Genomic DNA, 20,185 nt, shown 5'->3' with positions numbered 1-20,185 from the left:
AGGTGAGCTCTGAAAGTTTCAAAGATAAGGCGGCACAGGTCTTCCTAGAATTCACAGTAGTATGTCAGCAAATGGCCATTTGCCTCTATTTTAAATTTAGACCTGATTAGCCACTTGGGAGCCATCTTGAAGGACTGGCTCTTTTGTGTTCATATTTGTTCACATCTGATTAGTTTAGATTTTTATGTTAGAAATCCAAAGGGTTTATTTTATTTTATTTACTTTTTTGAGACAGAGTCTTACTCTGTCACCCAGGCTGGAGTGCACTGGCATGACCTCGGCTCATTGCAACCTCTGCCTCCCGGGTTCAAGTGATTCTTGTGCTTCTGCCCTACCCAAGTAGCTGGGATTACAAGTGGCCGCTACCACACCCGGCTAATTTTTATATTTTTAAAAGAGATGGGGCTTCACCATGTTGGCCAGGCTGGTCTCGAACTTGTAGCTTCAAGTGATCTGCCTGCCTCAGCCTCCCAAAGTGCCCAAGAGTATTTCAAAGCCAAAGTTGCAAGGAAGGAAAACATCCAGCAAAGAAAAGATACTCACAGCGATAAACAACAGGACAGCAGAAACTCAGGAAGCCACCAGAGGTCCTAAGTCCCAGCACCCCAGGCCCAGAGACAGACCCAGGGCAGTGAGGCCCCAAAGCTGGCTCTGGCTTCTCCATCCTGAACCTTCCAGGTCATAGGCAGCCATACAGGAAACCCCTTTATAGGATGTGTTCCCAGTGGGCCCCTGCTCCCTATATCTGCAAACCAGACCTACTCAGAAATCAATGCAGAGACTCCAACTTGCAGCCTGGGTTCGAATTCCAGTTCCATTACTTCTAGCTGAGTGATGTTGGACCAGTTACATAACCTCTCCCAGCTTTGCTTTCCTTATCTGTAAAATGCAGATACCAATAGTGCCAATTTCATAGGTTGCTGTAGGAATCATGTGGAAATCCACAAGAAGCCCGCTGCCTAGCACCTGGCACTTAATAAACACGTGACTATTAGCTCTTATGGTTGCTTTTTCTTTATTAGATTTTGCTGTGGATAAGAATGCAGCTAGAACTGAATGGCCCGTTGGTTTCACATGTAAATTTCTGAACCAAACCAGCTGGGCCCAAGTCTTAACTTTGTAACTGAGTTTGCTGTGAAACCTTCTGCAAAGTAAACTCTGTGGGCCTCGGTTTCTTTAAGCATGGAACAGGGATGAAAGTCACACTTAACTCATGGGGCTGTTGTTAAAATTAATGAGTTAATATTTGTGAAACACTTATCCAATGCCTAGCACAAGGTTTATGCTGAGTAAGTATTGTTACAATAGTGTCCACTTGTTCTCTTCAGAACACACCAGAAGGCTGGGTAGAATATCTCTGAGGCTCTGATCTGTCAACCGTGCTCTCATGGGAGCTCCCTGAGGCCAGCAACCACACCTTCTTCTCTTCTATACCCAGGCACCTAGCCCCAAGCTGACCCAGGACAGGGGCTCAGGAGAGCGGGCTGACGGACTGGTGGTACATGACCCCCAGGGTCTGGTAATGCTGCGCTTCTCCTGGGCCTTGGCCACGCTTGCTAGAGAATGGACTAGCCATCCATCACGCCTGTCATCGACGGCCGAGGCTCTGGGAGGGGCGGGGGCTCTCACTGGAGCATCTTGTGAGTGAGCAGGGGTGTCTTTGCTCACTGGATGCCTCAGATGGCAGCATCAAGGCCTCTGAGCTCCAGCATGTCCAGTCCTCTGTCGCTGGGGATTGCGTGCAACAGGACAAGTCTGACCTTTCCTCCCAACCCCCCGCTGTCTGGGCTGATCCTGAGAATAGAAAGCACAGAGTGTGACCCTCTGGGACCTTAGCTGAGAGTGTCCATCCTGACCTGCTGGCACTGGCCCCTGCTTCTGCCAGAAAGACAAGGAAAGCAGATGTCGGCAGAATACCAAGGTTTAAATGGTGGTGGGTGATGCCCTCAAAGGTTAAATAACCAGAAAGGACCGTGTCCATTGTGACTGTCCTGCTCCCCATTGGTTGGAGTTGTGATTGTCCACTCCTTTCTGAGGGCACTTGGGAAGAGTCCAGAGAACCACAAGTATAAAAGGGAGTTTAAATGGGCAGAGATTTCACTGGAGCCCACCCCGGTGCCCTTGCCCACCCGGAGGTTACTGACAGACATTGCCATGCCAGCAGTTTCCTGTATTTCTTGAGCTGAAGACATTCTCTGACCACAGGACTGTCCTTAGACCATACATAGGTCAGGTTTGAAGGGCCAAAAAGTCAGCATGTCCAGGAATAGCATCAACCAATGGGGAACAGGAGTGGCAGGATGCGTCACCAGTTGCTGGGCCAGCATCTGGGCGGATGATCCTGAGGTGTGTCTGCCCCGTCTTGCAGAGAGTTGTACTGGGATTGGCCTTCACAGCCTGCACGGGTAATATCTTCACAAGGCACCCTTTGTTGCCTGTGCCCTTCCTGGTCTCACTCCCTGGTCCCTCACCTCCCAAGAAACCACCTGTGCCAGGTCCTCATCCCAGGCTTTGCTTCTGAGGAAGCCCAGACTAAAACCTAGGCTGAACTCATAGCCATAGAGCACAGGCTCTGGACGACGAGTTCTGATTTCAGATTTCCCCTCCACTTTTCAGGGCTGTGTGGCCTTGGGTAATGGATCTGCTTCACTGCTCCGTTCTTCATTCATCACATCATGACCATAAGGGGATGTCCCTCCCGGTGTTGATCTCAGGCTTGACTCCGTGTGGAGGAAGGGCCCAGCGCACACGTCCTCCGGGACCAGGCAGGACATGCAGAGCCACAGCTACTCCTTGCACTTCGGCTCGTTTCTTTGCCAGTTGAAGACTCAGTTTCCACATCTTTAAAATTGGGAGAATAAGTAATGACAAGAGCCAATAGGACATTTGCCCAGAGCCCGGAATACGAGGAATTCAGTAAATACCGGCTGTCATGGAATGCTTATCAATAGTAATAACAGTCATTGTATCACAAACAGCTGCTTTAAGGCAGGGCCCCACGATGCGGGTTGGATCACAGTGAAGAGAAGTCACTGGGACCACGTTTGAGTCAGGAGTGAGGTTGGGGGCGGGGGGATGAGTCAGTCACTGAAGTAATATTCCCGTGTAATTGTGCTCCGGTGACACAATTCCATATCAGAATCCTCCCTCACCCTCAACAAAGGTACACGCTGCAGGGACCTGGGAGGGGACGTTGCTAAAATAGAAACTGCTAAAATCACACCCAGTGTGCTAGAGGTCACAATGTGCTAGTGTGTTATGCAGGCCCAGCAGTATGGAGTTGCTCCTGCTCCTGCCCCTCCACATTCCCAGGGAACAGATGCTTCTGGCAGGCTGGTGTTGGATGAACATCAAGTCCTGGCCCAGCAAACCATGAAGCTGAGCTGAGGTGAGCATGGCAAAGCCCAGAGCTGCACATGTTTCCTGGCTCCTCTTTTCCATGCATTTGCTTGGGCAGCGAGTCTTTGGAGTCGCTGTCACTCCTGAGCATCCCCATTAGTGCAGGGGCTATGGCCAAGTTGCTCAGAGCCCCCTGGGTTGTGTCTGCGAAGAGCCTGCTGCCTGTCGGGTTTTGGCCCAGAGCTCTGAGCTGGGATGGGCGGGATCCATGGGCCATGGCGGCTCCTCAGGGATCCTGCAAATGCTGAGTGGATGACACCCCCTGGCAGAGGCCACACTGAGAGGAGGTGACAGGGGAGCCTCTCCACCTGGAGTCACAGGCTGCAGGAAAGAGGAGCACACTTCACAGTGTAAAGCCACCCCCAATGCAGCGTGGGCCCAGAAAGCATGCCGAAACCAGGGTTCCTGCTCCAGGTCCTGTTACATTCACTCTGCAGAGAAGACACATTCCTCAGTGGATCGACTGCCCCAGGAGCACAGGGACCTGGCAGTTCTGGTGAGTGCCACTTTGCTGACCCAGAGCTCCCATCCTCAGGCTTTGCCCTCCATCCATTTGGAAAGCAAACCCACTCTGGGCACTTCCACCAGAGGGATTGAATACGGGGATTTGGTTGCACTGGGGACAGAAGAGCTGAGGGGCCACGGAGGGGCCTGTGAGGCAACCCAGACACTGGCAAGAGCAGCAAGTCCAAGGCAGGGGATTCCTCTGGCCCAGAGCCAGGTGGGCTTCCCAGCAAAGGCAGGACAGGGAGCTGAAAGCACAGAGGAGACTCAGAGGGAAGGAGGAAGTGTAGGTAGCTGCTCTTCCAGGTGCCTCCCCACCTCCTGTTGACCCAGTGCTTCCCACGAGTGAGACCTGTGCAGGAGTCAGTATTCCGGAGACACGGGCAGTGTTTTCAGAGAAGAGCAGGGCCTGGGTCTGAGGACAATCCCATGTTCTGCTCTACCCCCAACTAAAGGAGGAGAAGTTCCCTTTCTCCACGGGGGCCTACCTCCTTCACCTACACCTCCCTTCCCTCTTCCTTTCTCAGAAGGGCTGCCCTGAGGACCCCGAGGCTCCTTCTGCTCCTCCCTCTTCTTTGAGGCAGCTGGCAACCTCCCTCTCTATAAAAAAGAAGGGGAAATGCGTGAACACGTGGAACGTGATAAAATACGCTATTTATTTCCATGTGATTAGTCTGATCATTTCCTACTAAGCCAGTCCTTTCTTCCATAAAGTTCAGCCTCGTCCCAGAAAGATGAACAAGAGTACTTTACACTGTATAAAAATCTGTATAGTAATCCCACGACCCCTAGATCATGATGCAGTGGCCATGCCTGTGCCAGAAATGGACCACCAAGCCCCCCAGAACGCGTGGGCGAGCGTGCAATCATGCGGCACAGCCGGCGGGCCACAGTGTGGCTCCCCACGAGCTCCATTTCCCATCCTTCCAGAGCCGCCGCAGCCTCCTTTTTGCATAGCTTGGAAGTCGGCTTTCCTGGATGGGGTTCAGACATCTATACATTTTTATCAGCACTTAAAAAATGGAAGTTAAAAGTCTAATGGGATTGCTGAGTAGAGATTGAACGGTTCCAGGGGAGGAAGTAATACAGGATAAAAAGGGGGTGTTCAGTTTCAAAGGCTTCTAATAGAAAGTTGGAGAAAGCTTGTATAGAAAGCACTTGTCCTCAGAGTGCCAGATTTTATTATGGATATCTGGTCAGAAAAAGAAATGAACAAGTCAAGTGAAAAAAGAAATTCGGGTGACCAAGGACTTTCATCGTGGGAGGAAATATTTAACTAAGTGCATTATTCATTTTGCATTGACTTAAGTGCCAGGGGCCTTAGTTCATAGTAGGGGGCTGGCAGGAACGCACAGGCTCGGCTCAGCTATGCACTTACACGTTTTTTCTCTTTTGTAATCTCGGTTAAAGAGTTCTGTTTCTTTGGGGTCTTTTGGCTGAGAGCAAATATTCTGTCTTCTCTGGGGAAACTCTGCCTTTGCTTGACAGAAAAATGGAAATGGTAACCTAATAGAGCCTGCTTTTCTCTGGTTACCAGGATTTTAGTGTGCCTTTAATCTCCATTGAATTACCAAGTCCCTTGGGATTGGGTGGGCGGTCTTTGAGTCAGTGAAAAGTTCATAGTGGTTTTGGCAGGCCTGCTATTTCTTGCCTCTCCATCGGGGACTCTGTGAGTGAGCCATTCCTGAAATCAGACAAAAAAGCCTCACTTTTGCTTTCTGACAGTGACATACAACAGTGACTTCTCTTTCTTATTTGATGTGTTTCAAAATGCAGTAGTTACTGCAAACTATTTCCCTAATTGATCTGGAATGCAGACTAATTCCTGTGCCCTCAATTGGCCCATGCGTCTCAAATTTGAAAATGGTTTCATACGTTTAAGACCAGGCTTGCTAGGACTGCAATTTAGTTTTGTTTAACAAGCAGACCAAAAAAAGAAAAAAAAAAAATGGAGGAAGATGACAAACTCTAACCAGGTTGTAAATGTTTTGAAAAATCCCACAAACATCTTGGTAATGATCATGGGAAAGATAACAAAACTGAAAGTGTTTCCTGAAGTACTGCCTTCCAGGCCGCATGCTAAGTATCTTCCATACTGAATGCATTGGCTTCTCTGAAAATCTAGGTGAGGTGGGCATCAACGCTCAAAAATAAGTTCACAGAGATGCACAGAAGTGATGCAGCTTGTTCAGGTTTACACAGACAATAAGAGGTTGACCTAGGACAAAGTTCTCTTTGTTTGAGATTCACTAAAACCAGATTCATTTGTGAATATAGAATTGATGGCTATATCTAGATGCTCTTTAATGCAATGCTGATGACACAGCTTGGATTCAAAGGCCACCATACCAAATGCTTCTAGCTCAGTGGAAACAGCACCCAATTTCTTCTTCCCACTTATGCATCACAAAGCCCTGTTCCTTGGCTTAATTCTGATGTTGAATGCATCATTTCCATTCATATCCCACTGGTCAGTAGTTCATCACATGACCACACATAACCACACAGGAGGCTGGGAAATGTAGTCCTTAGCTGGGCCGCTGTGTACCCAGCTAAGACACTAGGATTCTGCTACTAAAGGAAAGGGCAAAGTGGATACGGGATAACAATGAAGTATGTTCGCTACACCCTTACTCACCACTGTGTCCCATCCTTTATCCCAGCCTCTAGTCCTTAAGCCTTGAATGAATAAACTCGCCTGGCAAAGGTTACCAGCCTCTGATATGAACCCCACCACGATTCCAAGCTCCTGCATATTCCAACATTAGATGTAGACATTCTCTTATCAGCATAAGTCAGGCAAATATTAGTGTCCCCATTTACAATTGAGGGTTGTAATCTCATGCTCCCCTATTTCCTTACTAATAGGGCCCCAATTTTGTCCTGGGTCATGACATAGCACCATTCCTCTCTACAGAAGAATTCTAAATCATATATGTCAATACTCTCCCTCAAGGAAGTGGAGCTTAATCTCTCCTTTGAGGGCGAACTAAACTTGATGAGTTGCTTCCAAAGAACAGAGTGTGGACTGAGAGTGACAGGAGCATTGCAGAGGAGAAATCTGGCATACAATACGGTAACCAAGTGACTGAGGTTGACATCGGCAGTGATAGGTCATGTGGATATCACACACCCCCTGATATGATGCTATGAGACACGTACTTCATCTCTGTGGTCTTCTTCCTCAAAGCCCCTAACCGTAGTCTAATCAAGAGAAAAGCATCAGAAAAGTCCAAGTTGAGGGACATTCTGCAGAACACCTGACCAGTCCTCTTTGAAACTGCCAAGGTCATGAAAAAACGAGGAAGTCTGAGAGAGTCTCACAGCCCAGGGGAGCCTAAGGAGCCGAGATGACTAAACGTCATATAGGATTCCAGATGATATCCTGGGACAGTAAAAGGACACTAGTGGGAAATGTGGTAAAATCCAAACGAAGTCTGTTGTTTAGTTAGCAGTCATGCACTGATGTTGATTTCTTACTTCTGAAAATGTGCCATTGTGATATGAGATAGTAACATGCAGGGAAACCAGGGAAAGAATACAGAGAATACTCTGGCTTATCGCTGCAACTTTTCTATAAACCTAAAATTATTCTAAGATAAAATATCAATTAAAATAAAAACTACCCCCAGCACCCCTGCAGTCAGACTGGCCACGTGACCCTGTTCTGGCCAAGGAGATGTGGGCACAGGGCTGTTCACAGAGTTAGGTTCCGTTTGGTTTTGTTGTTGTTGTTTTCTGCTTGTTTGTTTTTTTGAGACGGAGTTTCACTCTGTCACCCACAGGCTGGAGTGCAGTGGTGTGATCTCGGCTCACTGCAACCTCGCCTCTCAGGTTCAAGTGATTCTCCTGCCTCAGCCTCCTGAGTAGCTGGGACTAGAGGTGCGTGCCACAACACCCAACTAATTTTTGTATTTTTAGTAGAGACGGGGTTTCACCGTATTGGCCAGGCTGGTCTCGAACTCCTGACCTCATGATCCACCTGCCTCAGCCTTCCGAAGTGCTAGTGTTTTGTTTTTTATAAAAGCTTGACACACACCTCTTTCCCTTTCTTTATCACCTTCTCCATTCCTGAAATGCAGACTGGATGCATGTGCCGGAGACGGCAGGCAGAAAGACAGAAGGATCGTGGTTCTGAAACAGTTCCGTCAGCCACAGCCTTGGCCTGGTCCTCCTTGGAATTCTCCCCTCATGGGAAAATCAAACCTCATGTGGTCAAACGCTGGGTCAAGTTCCTGTGATATGCAGCCAAGGAACCCTATGAAGTTGCCAATATTTGATTGTTTTGACCTACAGAAATGGGAATTTCACAAGGTTTGACCTACCATGGGTAAGCTTTTTTTTTTCTAAATGTCATTAAATTGTATTAATCAACTGTAAGTCTAAATAATGAGGTGTGACAATGGTCACTCACCAACAGTTTTATGTGGAGAAAGGATTTGGTCTCTGAAAAACCATTAATAGAGTTTAAATATTGTGTTTTCCCTTGTATTTTGTGTCTTCTTGGTAATTTAGTTGATTCAATTAAAGAAACTCCCAACCTCTCCCTATTGGATGCAGAGGTCACTGAGAAACACACCGCTGATGTTATGAAATAAAACCTTATCTTCTCAGCAATTTCACTGCTGGGTATCTACCCAAAAGAATTGAAAACAGGGACTCAAATACGTGCACATGAATGTTCATAGCAGCCTTATTTGCAATAGCCAAAAGGTGGAAACAACCCAAATGCCCATCAAATGACAAATGGTTAAACAAAATGTGGTCTATCCATACAATGGAATATTACTCAGCCATGAAAAGGAAGGAATCCTGACACGTGCTACAATGTGGATGAATGCTGAAGATGTTATGCTGAGTGAAACAAGCCAGCTATGAAAGGAGAAATAGCCTACGATTCCATGTACACAAAACGTCAGAATAGGCGAACCCATAGAGACAGGAAGCACATGGGTGGTTGCCTGGGGCTGGGAATAGGGGAATATGAAGAAACTGCTTTATGGATACGGGTTTCCTTTTGGGATGATGAGAGTATTTAGGAACTTGATAGAGGCGACAGCTGTACAACATTGTGAAGGTACTAAATGTCACTGAGAAGTACACTTTAAAATAATTTCATGTGAATTTTACACTCAATTAAAAAATACTTTTCTTTGCTGTTTTCAAATGCATGATCAAACCAAAATAATAATCCTACAAAATGACATACTGGAGACAAAGCAAAGTGAGACTGAGGTAGCCAAAAGAAAAAAGTTCTCAGCACTTTGATTTCCCGTCATCCGTGTTCCAGTTTCCTATTGCTGCATAATAACCCACTCCAAAATTTAGTGACGTAAAACAATGTTTATTTTGCTCACAAATTTGCAAATCGGGCAGGGCCAGGCAAAGACAGCTCATCTCTGCCTGACTCACTATCACCCAAGGACTCCTCAAGACTGGAAGCTGGAATCATCCGAAGGTCCCCTCACTCTCCTGGCTACTGGTTCGTGTTGGCCGGGACCCCCCGTGCATCAGGACACCTGTACGTGGCCTTTTCATGTGGCAGCTTGCCCTCCTCACAGCACGGTGGCTGCTTTCCAAAGGTGAGCATCGCAACATGTCCAGTGGGATGTCTTTGATGGCTTAGCCTCAGCCGTCACCGCATGGCTTACATCACGGTCATGGCCCTGTGCGGAGGCACAGGGAGGGAGGGGTCCTGGTCTGATTGTAGGAAAAACAGAAGGCTGGGATGGCCACATTTCCGCTCCATTACAGGTATTTACACTCTTGCATAGAAAGTGCAGACGTGGGAAGTTCTATGAAGAAGCCTAGTTAATAACGCAGAACTGGAAACCTCACAGTAGTTTGGGACTGATGATGGAGACAGTCTTTGGGTTTTCACCAAAGAACCGAGAAGTCAATTATCTGCACTCTCAGCTGTGTTAAATGTCCCAGTCCACTGAACTCCGCATTCAAACGTTAAAAATCTCTCTCATCAGCCCCTTCGGTTTCCAGCCATAACTAACAACCTCAGGGCTGATTACTGCCTAGAGATATTCAGTTGACTCCACATACACTGCGAGCTGACTTAAAACATTAAATACATCTGTGTTTATCCAATCAATAACTTTTCCCATCAAAGAGAGAGAGGAAGAGAAAAAAAATCTCTCCAATATTGTTTGGGTTAAATGCTGGCATTTTAGTCTTGGGGTTGAAAACCACTTCCTCCTATGGCCAGACTTCCTGAGCACACGCCCTCCCTCGAGGGAAGGCATCTGGTCTCCTGGGGCACAAACCAGGGGCCCATGACTTAGGCCCCCTTAGATCTTGATCTTTATTCGGGGTGCTGCTGAGGGTCAGCCGGTAAATGTTTGGGGCGGAGAATGACACCCCGACTGCTCACAGCTTTGCCCCGTAATTCAACATCCTCACAAAGCCTCCTACTCAGAGAGTGAGATGGATTTATTCCTTCCTTGCTATCCACCAAATTTCTGCCACCACACAAGTGGGGTCCCACAAATCACCAGGGAAGCGTGGGAGAGAGGATGAGGACGGGGCAGTGCTGCCAGGATGCACATTCTGGAAGCAGGCAAATCCCACAACGCCTGGAGCCGCTCCTTCTGCTTCCCGCTCACCCGCTTCCCACTTTTCTCCTGAAGTCTCATCATGTGTATCTTCCATCCCCACCCCAGCTGGAGGCCAGAGTGTGGGGAGTAAAAGCCGACTGCTCTTCCGTAGCCATTAGGGAGAGCATGACCCACTTTGTTCTACTTGCTGGAGGGGTCAGAGATCAACCAGGGCTCCGCCCACTATGCTGGGGCACCCCTCTGCTGACACTGAGGGCCCAAGGCAATGCTACATGCAGCAGACACCAGCCACCAACCAAAAGCTAAAATGTTCCAGCCTGCAGGCTGTCGCCTCTCATCACAACATAAAGATGTATCAGAGTTCAGCCCGTCGGTGATTTTTATCCTTGTGTTAGTCCTCAATCTTTATGGGAGAGGCATTTTTCAAATCTGTAAGAACAACGCTTACGGCAGATTCTGGAAGGATTGGAGAGTGGCAGTGAGCAGCGTTCGGCACCACGTAAGCTGCTGATCACCGTTACCAGGGCCTCCTGGGAGAGGCGAGCGCAGCTTGCAGGCTGAACACGTGCACACCCAGGGCTGCACCCACCTCCTTGCCTTGATGGAGTGGTTTGCCCTCTGGCCCCACTTCCTGGTACAGACACGAGCCACAGCCTGGTGCTGGCTTTGGGATAGATCCATGCTCCTGCCAGGGACGGGGATGGATGCTCCCATGGGCCCACCCCTCGCTTTCACCTCTGACAGGCCTCCCAGCTGAGGAGTCACCGTTCATCTGTCACGCGGGTGGCCAGTCTTGGTCGCCTCTCCACAGTGCTCCAGCTCCTGGCTGATTTTTCTCCTGAGGTTTTCTTTTCTGTCTGGGTGGTTGGAGAGGCTGCACACGACTCTGGCCACTGGATTCTAGGCCGTTGCTTCCTGGGCCCTTTGCTCCATTCGTTAAGGAACCGCCAGGAAGCACTGGGTACCAAGCTGGACATGGGATGGAGAAAGTGGGCAGGAGAGACACAGCAGCATGGGGTGAGGCTTCCCCAGGACCTGGCAGGCAAGGAGCTGCCCCTGAGGGAAGGCCGGGTGCTGCCAGCTGAGACACAGTAGTGAGGTCATCTTCTTTAAGCCACCTGCCTGCTCTCTCAGAGCCAGCTTCCCCACCTGGAAAATAGAAAATGTCACGACCTGGTCTCCCTGCCTCCTCCTTAGCCTCCGATGCTTCTTTCCCCACACATGAGCTGGAGTTATTCTTTAAGACCTAAGTTAGCACATAACTTTGTTCTGCTCAAAACCTTCCAGTGGCTTCTCACACCCTAAATCAACATAAAGTCTTTATTAACACAAAGTCCTGTGGTTCCTGCAGCTCTCCCTCCCGCCCCCAACCTCCTCTCTCCAACAACCCCTTCTGCTGTAGCCACACTGAGCAGCTCACTCTTGCACACAAAGACACCTGCCTCAGGGCTTCACACTGGCTGTTTTATTCCCACTGCCTGGAAGATCTCCCCCAACATCCTCCTCCCCCACGTCCATGTGACCTTGCTCAATGCCCCCTCCTTTGAGAGGCTGCTCTCAATACCCCTCTCTCCCCCATCACTCTTTGTCCCCTGACCCCCTCATTTGCCTTCCACTTGACACAATGTATCTTTTTCCATTTCCTGTTGCTCCTCTTCTGTTCTGTTCAGGGCTGGATCTCTACACCTAGCCCAGCACCTGGTACATGGTAGCTGCTCAGTGAGTACTGGTGAAGTGTGTGGAATAAATTTAATCCCATACCCCTCAGGAAGCCTCTAAAGATGGAATCTTGGAAAAAATTCACTGGAAATGGACATTTCTCCAGGTTATTGCACAGGAAGAGTGGTTTCCTGCTGAAAGAACCAGTCCCCCCACCACATTTGCCACCATCAGAACTGCCTGAGAGGGTGCCGATAGTTAACAATATCATATTGTATACTTAAAATTTGCTAAGAGGGTATCCCTCATGGATACCTTGACGCTGTCCTCACAAAGAGTGAGTTCTCACTCAGTGAGTTCAAGTGAGATCTGGCTGCTTAAAAGAGCATGATGGCCGGGCGTGGTGTCTCACACCTGTAATCCCAGCACTTTGGGAGGCTGAGGCAGGTGGATCATGAGGCCAAGAGATCAAGACCATCCTGGTCAAGAAGGTGAAACCCTGTCTCTACTAAAAATACAAAAATTAGCTGGGCATGGTGGCACACGTCTGTAGTCCCAGCTACTCAGGAAGCACAGGCAAGAGAATTGCTTGAACCCAGGAGGCAGAGGTTGCAGTGAGCCGAGATCACGCCATTGCGCTCAAACCTGGAGGCAGAGTGAGACTTCGTCCAAAAAAAAAAAAAAAAGCATGACACCTCCCCTCTCCCTCTCTCTCTTGCTCCCTGTCTCACCCTGTGACATGCTGGCACCCCTTCATCTTCCACCATGACTGGAAGCTTCCTGAGGCCTCACCTCGGTACACTATACAGCCTGCAGAACCGTGAGCCAAATAAACTTCTTTTCTTTATAAATTACCCAGCTGCAGATGTTCCTTTGTAGTAAATCAAAAGTGGACTAATACAGCCTTCAAAAGCACAATGGGGAAGGCACGTGGTCTATTAGTCCATTCTCACACTGCTATAAGAGAACTACCTGAGACTGGGTAACTTACAAAGAAAAGAGGTTTAATTGGCTCATAGTTCCACAGGCTGTACAGGAGGCATGACTGAGGAGGCCTCAGGAAATGTACAATCATGGCAGAAGGTGAAGGGACATGGAAGGTATGTCTTCACAAGGCGGCAGGAGAGAGAGTGTGTGAAGGGGAAGGTGCTACACACTTTTAAACAACCAGATCTCATGAGAACTCACTCACTATCACGAGAACAGCAAGGGGAAGATCTGCCCCCATGATCCAATTGCCTCCCACCAGGTCCCTTCCCCAACACTGGGGATTACAATTGACACGAGATTGGGGTGGGAACACAGAGCCAAACCATGTCAGGTGGTTTTTAAGCAGGAGAGTGACCTGGGCAGACCTGCATTTCAGGAAGTTTGCTGAGATGGAGAGTCCAAGAAACTGTCCCTGCCCAGAGGAGACTGCGGGGGCATGACGAGGAGAAGCCAGGTGGGAACCGAGATGGGGGACTGGGGTAGAAGGAGGATGGACATGAGGGGGCATGGGGAATCTGATTAAGTGTGGGTTTTAGTTAATGATAGTGGATCAACATTGGTTCATTGTAGAATGCACAGGGCAATGTAAGATGTGCCAAGAGGTGAAACATGGTGTAGTGTATATAAAAACCCTGTGCTATTGTCTCAATTTTTCTGTAAATCCAAAAATGTTCTAATAAAATAAACACATAAATCACATAAATGTCTTTTTTTTTTTTTTTTTTTTTTTGAGATGGAGTCTCGCTCTGTCACCCAGGCTGGAGTGCAGTGGCGCGACCTCTGCTTACCGCAAGGTCCGCCTCCCGGGTTCACGCCATTCCCCATTCCCCTGCCTCAGCTTCCTGAGTAGCTGGGACTATAGGCGCCCGCCACCACGCCCGGCTATTTTTTTGTATTTTTAGTAGAGATGGGGTTTCACCATGTTAGCCAGGATGGTCTCAATCTCCTGACCTCATGGTCCACCCGCCTCGGCCTCCCATGTTAGCCAGGATGGTCTCAATCTCCTGACCTCATGGTCCACCCGCCTTGGCCTCCCAAAGTGCTGGGATTATAGCCGTGTCTTTTTAAAAAAAAAAAAAAAAATTAAAAAAAAAAAAAAAAACGGTCTTTTTAAAAAAAAAAAAAAATTTTAAAAATAGAAAGAATCGGATTTCTGAACTTCTGTCTCCCACTCTGAAGGGTCAGCCACACAGTATTTGTAAGGCAATGTGGCTGTCAAGAAAACGGTTGCCTCTCCTTGAAGCCACCTTATCCTTAGCTCCCCATGTTTGGACAACCACAGGCTTTGTGCCTCATGTTCATCAACTCTGAGATGGAAAATCAAAGCCAATTTCAGAAGAGCGACGTGTCCCTCAGAGTGAAGCATGCAGGTTCACGGAGGACACGGGCCATGCCCGGGGCATCCTCCCCGCACCCTGGGCTGTAATGGGTTCTGTGTTGCTGAAAGTCTATGCACACAGCCTGCTGGCCTCCCTCCCTTAGATATTCAGCGTCCCTGCCCTGTTCCTGCTTAAGCCAGCTCCATTGGGGGCCCGAAGGCAGTTGCTGATGTTGCAGTTGGACCCTTGAATGCCTTGTCAGATGGGCACAGGGTTTGGCATTGAGTGAAGGAAGCCATGGTGGGTGGTGTCCTGCCCCAGGCACTCCCCTTTCAGCAGAAATGAAACTAGAAGGATCTATGCCCCAGTTGCCTGTGGATGTGGACACGAATTTTACAGCAGAGCAAAGGCGTGGTCTCCTCACCTTCTGCACCACACGGCTCCCAGCCCCATCTCCAAATACCAAGTCCCCATCCCATTTCAGAAAGCGCCTCACATTTGGCTGAACTGTGTAAACGAATCAGGCACTAGCATAGGAAATGGAAGAAGGGCCAGGTGTGGTAGTTCATGGCTGTAATCCCTGTACTTCGGGAGGCCAAGGTGAGTGGATCACCTGAGGTCAGGAATTTGAGACCAGCCTGGCCAACGTGGCGAAACCCCATCTCTACTAAAAACACAAAAAATTAGCCAGATGCGGTCATTCATGCCTGTGGTCCCAGCTACTTGTGAGGCTGAGACCTAATCCTATCAACCTGGGAGGTGGAGGTTGCAGTGAGCCAAGATCCCGCCACTGTACTCCAGCCTGGATGACAGAGTGAGACTCCATCTAAATAAAGAAAAAAAAATGGAAAAAGGAAAGTCTTGCCCAATGGAACATCCCGAGCTCCTCAAAGCCCTGAATGAGGACTTTCAACGGGTTTCTCTCCTGTTCGCTTAGAACACTAGAAATGCAGCTAGAACAGAAAGAACGTACCTTCCAGTAAGGAGCTGCCAAGCTCTTAGGATGCATCCTTGCAGTCAGTCATGGATGGGAGGTATCTTGGTTCCATTTTTTCAGGGGAGACTCTCAGTATTTGAGGAATTTGCCCAAAATCTCCAGGTTGGGAAGATGCAAAGCCGAGGTCAAATTGAGAGCTGAATCCAGCTCCTTACCAGGGTCCACCAGCATCTTGAAAGCATGGGTGAGGGTGCTTTCTGAGAATGCTTTGACCCTGCCTCATTGTTGGTATTTTGAAGGTGCAAGCTGCTGTGGAAACTGTTAGTCCAACATATTTGTATGTGCACCTCCCTGTGACAGGTCTGTGTCAAATGCTTCCCCTGCAAGTCCATTCATTCCTTCCAGATCTTGGACCAATAATCTCAGCAGCTACCACCAAGGCAGGGGAAGTGCATGGCTTAGGAATGAACTAACAAGCCTGACACCTCTCAGGTGTGGATAGAAAAGGTTAAATTACAGCACACCCTCTAAGCAATTGCTCTTTTTCTAGCTAAGTAATTCAAATCATTGGCATTTATGTAAACTAATTCTCTTTACCACCACATTTGCAATTAGGAGTACTATAATTAGAGTAAGGTTTAAAGAAATGAAGTCTCCTTTGTATGAGCTGATTCCTCTTTAAACCTCCTCCAATGATGCAACGACTACATCCAACTTCAGTCTCCTCACTCTGCCTTCAGGATTCATCTTCATGCATTGCTTTCATTGTAATTTAAGACAGTAAGCATTTTGGATCTTTCACAGTTTTGTAGTTTTTCTAACTTGTCTGTTTAACCTGCCTTATCTGAAAAATCTCTGAAAGGGCTTTAAATTCCCTGATTTGCACTCTTGCATATGCGTTGTTTGTTTGTTTGTTTGTTTGTATTTATTTGGGGAATGTAATTGACATGGAATAGAATGCACAAGGCTAGGCATGGTGGCACGTGCCTGTAATCCTAGCACTTTGGGAGGCCAAGGCAGGTGGATCCCTTGAGGCCAGGCATTTAAGACTAACCTGGCCAACATGGCCAAAAATACAAAACTTAGCCAGGCGTGGTGGTGCATACCTGTAGTCCCAGCTACTCAGGAGGGTGAGGTGGGAGGTGAGCCTGAGAGGCAGAGGTTGCAGAGAGCCGAGATCGTTCCACTGCACCCCAGTCTGGGTGACAGAGCCAGACCTTGTCTCAAAAAAAAAAAATGCACAAATTTACATCTGTTACTTACTGGTTTTTCACCAGTGCATCCACCATGCATCCCCCATGGAACATTTCCGTCACCCAGAAATCCCCTCCTGCCCCTCCTCGTGACGCCTCCCCTACCCCACAAGGGTACCTTCTTTTCTGATTCTGCCATCATAGATTAGCATTGCCTGTTCTTGGAGTTACAGAAATGGAATCATACTCTATGTGCTCATTTATACCTGGATTATTTTGCTTAACATAATGTTTTTGAGATTCTGCTATGAGTTTCTCTTTATTTTTAAATTTTTTGAAAAAAGAAAATAATTGAACAAATACCCATGTACAAAACCATCCAAATTTAACAAAAGCTAGCATGTGGATATTTGCTTCACTTATTTATTACGAGAAATAAATGTTATCAATATAATCCCCTATGGAACGCCCCCCAAATTTGCTTCCTCTCCTTCCTTCTTCAGAGGTGGCCACTATTCTGCAGTTCATGAATATTCCTCCTGTTGGAGCTTTAATATTTTACAACAGATCTGTATCTCCATAAGCCACATATAGTACTATAATATAGTATTAGTAGTACTATATATAAATATTACTATTTATATATAGTAATATAAACTATATATAGTTTTATATATAGTATTATTTATATATAGTAAACTATATATATTACTATTTATATATAGTACTATATTAGTATTAATATATAATACTATTATTATATTATATATAATATAATATTAATTATATATAGTATTAATATATAATACTATTATTTATATACTAAAATATATTAGTATATAAATATTACTATTATATATAGTACTATATATGTTACAATAAATATAGTACTACATGTGTATATATATGTACTATAGTACCATAATTTTTTGTGTTGTAAAACGTATGTAAGTAAAGCCTTGTATTGTATCAGTTACTGTGTAGCCTGGAAAACAGAAACCACTCTAGAGCTTTCAAAAGAACGTGTTTAGTATCGGGAACTGGTTTCATAAGTGGGGAAGGTTGGAGGAGCAGTGGTCCCGGGATTTCATGAGTTCTGCACACTCAGCATCAAGCCACCCCTGCTACTACTGTTGCAGCCACCACTGCCTCTCAGAGGGAAGCCCCAAGTCGCACTCTAGCTGATGTTCCTGGACCTGTCACAAATGCTTTGGGAGCTCAGGGTCAACCGCAGTTGCTCACTGCTGCAACTGCCAGAGCCAAAAGCAGAGAGGAAGAAAAGATAGAACTTCTTCCCTCTGCCCACTTTCCAGTTTCACAGGAGTGGCTCCCAGGGGCAGAACCTAATCAGAGCCTTCAGGCAAAGGAGTATGAGAAGTGCAGTGTCCCAGCTTCCAGTCCCGGTGCTTGAAAGGAGACCACAGAATAGCAGGTTTGGGGCAGAGAGCCAGCAGGAGCCCGTATCATTCTGAAACTGCTCTTCCCACTCCATGTTCTGTTTTTGAAATTCATTCGTATTGATACATATCTCATTCGTCAACTCCACCTGCTCTGCAGCAGGACAACACCACAGCAAACGTATCCATTTCTAGCAAGGATACTGGTCTTTTTTCTTTTGCCTTCCCAAAATCTGCATAATCTTCCTGCATTTGGAAATGTCCCTGCAACTGTGCCCCGCGGGGTTAGAGAATCTATAATTAAGGTTCTTTTTTAAAAAAATGTATTTGTCCATAAGTTTGTGGGGTACGGGTGGTATTTGATCACAGGAGTAAGTTCTTTAGTGGTGATTTGTGAGATTTTGGTGCATTCATCACCCGAGCAGTATACAGTGCACAATATTTGTAGTCTTTATCCCTCACCCCCCTCCCGCTCTTCCCCCTAAATCTCCAAAGTCCACTGTATCATTCTTTTTTTTGAGACAAAGTCTCGCTCTGTCTCCCAGGCTGGAGTGCAGTGGCGCCATCTCGGCTCATTGCGACCTCCAGCTCCCAAGTTCATGCCATTTTCCTGCCTCAGCCTCCCGAGTAGCTGGGACTACAGGCACCCGCCACCACACCCAGCTAATTTTTTGTATTTTTAGTAGAGACGGGGTTTCACCGTGTTAGCCAGGATGGTCTAGATCTCCTGACCTCGTGATCCACCCACCTCGGCCTCCCAGAGTGTTGAGATTACAGGCGTGAGCCACCGCACCCGGCCCACAGTTTCTTTATCCACTCGTTGATTGATGCACATTTGGGTTGGTTCCACGATTTTGCAATTGCGAATTGTGCTGCTATAAACATGCATGTGCAAGTATCTTTTTCGAATAATGACTTCTTTTCCTCTGGGTAGATACCCAGTAGTGGGATTGCTGGATCAAATGGTAGTTCTGCTTCCAGTTCGTTAAGGAGTCTCCACACTGTTTTCCATAGTGGCTGTGCTAGTTTACAGTCCCGCAAGCAGTGGAGAAGTGTTTCCTGAGGACCGCATCCACGCCAGCGTCTACTGTTTTGGGATTTTTTGAGTATGGCCATTCTTGCAGGAGTAAGGTGGTATTGTTTCTTGAGCTTGTCTTGGAGGGCAGTGGAGAAGAAAACAGTGTGTTACAATCCTGTTTGCAGCAAAATTGGCTGAGGCTGAGACTGCTTGGAACCAACATGGTGGACTGGAAACTGTGCAGAATAGATCTTTTGATGTCAGGGACTGAACTTCCGCCACGTACTAACAGCACAGTTACGTACTAACTCCCCTGAATTTGCACATACAACCCGTGGGGAGGCATGCAGGGGCCACAACATATGCCCAAGGGACTTTCCAAACCCCCCCTTTTTTTTTTCCAGCCAATCGTCATTCAGCCCTGAAACCCTACCCTCAGAATCTCTCCCTTAAATCTATAGCTGTGAGACTGGTACGGGGAGATGGATTTGAATTTGACTTCCGCCTCCTTTCTTGACTGCCTGGCAATAAACCTTTCTTACTGAAAGAAAAAAAAAAAAAAACATGCTTCAGTGCTTGGCTTTCTGGTGTACGCGGGCGCTTCTCACCGCCATCACTGTAACTCTACTGATGGCTCTCTCTGGTCACAGTGGCTTGCTCAGCCTGCCCTGGGGAGGACGGGAAGTGCAAGGGCATTACCCCTTAAGCAGAGAGAGAGGCAGGTTGGTGGAGAAGCACCTAGAATCCTCACTGGAGTCCCCATCACCCAGGAAAGTACCTGCCCCTGAACACATCCGGAGGCAACTTCCTTCCATTCCAGTCTCAATTCCTGCCATGTCTGGTGCTTCCTGGGATGACTCTAGATGGTGGTGGCCTCCAAGATGCCCCCTCACTGAATCACAGCTGATCCAGGCAACCAGTAGAATACAAGGTGATGCTGGGTGACGTCTGAGATTGGGTCACAGAAAGCCTTCCAGCCTCACTGTGCTGTCTCAGACAATCTGACTTAGGAGCTCTTGGCCACTCAATGGGAAATTGGTTTCCTCATGTCCACCATGCTGGAGACATCCCAGGAGGGTCTATGTGAAGAGACAGAGATGCCAGCCCCAGCCACTCCAGGCGCCTAGACAATGCCTCTGACAACACCAAGCAGAGATTGAGTCATCCTCACAGAGCCCTACCCAAACTGCAGACGCATAAACA

This window comes from Theropithecus gelada, chromosome 20, assembly GCF_003255815.1.
Source record: "Theropithecus gelada isolate Dixy chromosome 20, Tgel_1.0, whole genome shotgun sequence".
In the NCBI taxonomy this organism is placed as follows: domain Eukaryota; kingdom Metazoa; phylum Chordata; class Mammalia; order Primates; family Cercopithecidae; genus Theropithecus; species Theropithecus gelada.
The sequence above is the reverse complement of the archived record's forward strand: the minus strand, read 5'-3'. Positions refer to the sequence as shown.